The sequence below is a fragment of the Austrofundulus limnaeus genome, unplaced genomic scaffold (assembly GCF_001266775.1).
Source record: "Austrofundulus limnaeus strain Quisiro unplaced genomic scaffold, Austrofundulus_limnaeus-1.0 Scaffold3, whole genome shotgun sequence".
NCBI lineage: Eukaryota > Metazoa > Chordata > Actinopteri > Cyprinodontiformes > Rivulidae > Austrofundulus > Austrofundulus limnaeus.
This window is the reverse complement of record NW_013952405.1, coordinates 7,654,866-7,657,929: the sequence shown is the minus strand read 5'-3', so window position 1 is coordinate 7,657,929 and position 3,064 is coordinate 7,654,866. Positions and strand designations below refer to the sequence as shown.

The 3,064-nt window shown below is 38.0% G+C and overlaps 1 long non-coding RNA gene across 1 annotated transcript; it reads right to left on the bottom strand.

The window, feature by feature from the left end:
• Nucleotides 1-669: 669 nt before the first annotated feature.
• On the bottom strand, nt 670-1,332 carry LOC106522662 (uncharacterized). Its single transcript, XR_001310810.1, has 3 exons — nt 1,318-1,332; nt 1,106-1,223; nt 670-820 (listed from the first exon to the last, which is right to left on the bottom strand). It is a non-coding gene; the product is annotated as an uncharacterized LOC106522662 (long non-coding RNA).
• Between the last annotated feature and the right edge of the window lie 1,732 nt (nt 1,333-3,064).

The following is a 3,064-nucleotide window of genomic DNA, read 5'->3' as shown; positions in this document are numbered from 1 at the left end:
TAAGTTCAAGGTTGGTTCTGAAGCTGGGTCCAGGTTTGATTCTGTTTTTGGGTCCAGGTTTGGTTCTGTTTTTGGGTCCAGGTTTGATTCTGTTGTTGGGTCCAGGTTTGGTTCTGTTGTTGGGTCCAGGTTTGGTTCTGTTGTTGGGTTCTGGTTTGGTTCTGTCATTAAGTTCAAGGTTGGTTCTGACGTTGGGTCCTCGTTTGGTTCTGTTGTTGGGTCCAGGTTTGGTTCTGTTGTTGGGTCCAGGCTTGGTTCTGTCATTGGGTCCAGGTTTGGTTCCGTTGTTGGATCGTGGTTTGGTTCTATCATTGGGTCCAGGTTTGGTTCCATTGTTGGGTCCTGGTTTGGTTCTGTCATTAATTTCAAGGTTGGTTCTGACATTGGTTTCAGATTTGGTTCTGTTGTTGGGTCCAGGTTTGATTTTGTTGTTGGATCCTGGTCTGGTTTTGTCGTTGAGTCTAGGTTTGGTTTTGTCATTGTGTCCAGGCTTAATCTTGTTGTTGGGTTCAGGTTTGGTTCTGTTGTTATGTTCAGGTCTGGTTTTGTTGTTGGGTTCAGGTTTGGTTCGGTCGTTAGGTCTAGGTTTGGTTTTGTTGTGTCCAGGCTTAATCTTGTTGTTGGGTTCAGGTTTGGTTCTGTTATGTTCAGGTTTGGTTTTGTTGTTGGGTTCAGGTTTGGTTCTGTTGGTAAGAACACCTTTGGTTTTATTGTTGACTGCCTGTTTGGTTTTGGTTTTGACTTCAGCCTCTGAATGACTGACTTTGCCCATCTGCTGTTGGGGTCAGAGCAAATTATCTTCTTATTCACTCTCGTAAACCTGTAACAGATTGTGAGATGTTAAAATAATTGTAAAACACCTTTAATTGTGTTGTTTGTACTTTATTGAATATGTGACCAAATTAAAAAAAATTATTTTCTTTTGCTTTTCTCAACATCTTACACTGTAAATTGTCCAATTAGTACAACATCTAAGCTCCATATAGAAATGTGATATTTATTGTATATTTTTGATCCAATTGGTTAAATGAAAAATATTTATAGTACATGTAGATAATTTATTTAAATATGGCTGACAGTAACATGGAACCATGAGAATACTTACACTACTGCGTTGACGGAACATTTTTTGTCGTTTTGAATGCTGTAATTCTTAATTTCAGTAAAAGGGATTTGAGTATTGGACACTCCAACACAGCGACAGTCTTGCACCGGTGCAGTGACTAAAAAAACGAAGAAAAAAATGTAAGTAAGTTTTTCTTTTTTTTATTTTGATACATTCAGGTCATAGGTTCCATCAGATTCTTTGGTACTTACTTGCTTGGATCAAGCTAATCCATGGGGTGAAACAGAGAAGAGTAGCTACAGTCCGACCAGCCTTCATTGTCAGAATTACACCTTGTCGTTTAGCATCGGATCTGTATCACTCTAAAAAATATCTTCCTCTTGATTGCATACAGAGCAAAGAATCAAACAAGTCTTGTTCAAACAGTGGACCTGCCTGCGTTTTTCAAGCTGTGAACATCTGTCTTTCTGAAAAGTTAGGTTTTGATCTCGGCTTTTATAACAAAACAAGCCCCCTCTCTTTCTCTCCACCCATATGTATTGTCACCATGGAGGATAGTCGCTGTGGCCACATGGTGGGGAGAGGAAATAATGAGCTCACCTCACCCAGCCTATAGATGCACATCGGTCTGTTTACCACAAGCCTGCCCACATTGAAACAAACACAAGAATAAACATTCCTATTTACTCATATGCATAGATTATCAACACTTTCCATCACGCTCACATAAAATGTAAAAAAATGTATTGAACTTAAAAGTTTCAGACACTTTCAAGTTTGGGTTCCACAACAAGCCTTAAAYGTTAAAATTTCAAGTTTATTCGTTAAAGAAAATATAACTAATCTGACATCCTTTAAACAGAAAGGCCAACCTTGTTTTTTTTTTTTTTTTTCCGTTTTGCTGTCTAACCCACTCATGCCAGTTCAAGCTGAATTTTCTTTGGTGGGCTTTTATAAATGCATCTGGAAAAGTATGCTGTAAGTTGATGCATGTTGAATAAAGTAAAAAAAAAGTTAAGGTTTGTTTCATACAAACAATCGTATCCACCCAGTTCCATTGAGAATCCCCTTCCTATCTGGTTGAAATTTGATTACGAAATTACATCTTTAAAAATATATATCAAAACAAAGTTTTTAAGCAGCATATTACTGAACCAGACAGTTTATTTCACTTTCAGCATTAGTAAAACTTTTGGTGGGTATGTGCGCGGCCTGTTTTGGTGGCCAACAAAGAGAATAAAACTGCACAGTTTTAAACAGAGAGAGGAAATCATATTGAAAGTTTATGGCTACATATWTAGGAAGGTGTGGCCATCATTGGTATGCTCAGGTGGTACTTCATTGTTTGAATTCTGGTGGAACATTTACCTAGTAATTAGTCAGCTGGGCATGCAGTATGGCAGATGCAGTGAAATGGACTGATGGATTTGGGGAACAGAACATAGAAGTGAAAGAGGATTTTTGTGGAGGGTCTTCTTTCCACAAAGCAGATCTGCTGAAATTAAAAAAAAAGTATTAGTGAAAGCTTTAGGCACAACAGGTGCGAACCAAAAAGGAAGAAGTGAGTAAAACTGAAAGCTCGTTTGGTTTTTTGCACCTCAGTAAAGCAAAAAAAAAAAAAAAAAAGAATCATACTCAACCACGATGATGGCTAAAATAAACACCATACTGGCCGCTTTCTGATGAAAGGTGAGAATTTACCCCTCACCCTTGCTAACTTACAAAAAGGAAAATGCAAAACCAGAAACCACATGRGTCTTTTTTTTTCCAAATGGCAACCTTGATTGAACAAACCGACTTACTTAAATTCTTGTTTTTTTCCCTGCTTTTGCCTTACAAGTGTAAATTAAAAATATTTCCTTTTATATTCTTGCATCTATATTTTTCCTGGTTGTGCAAATTAGTTAGCAGAGGTAACAAGTTTAGGGGAGAACCACTTCTCCATCTTGTTCTGGAAGGTCTCAGGTGGTGCGARTAGCTCAGCTGAGATTGAACCTC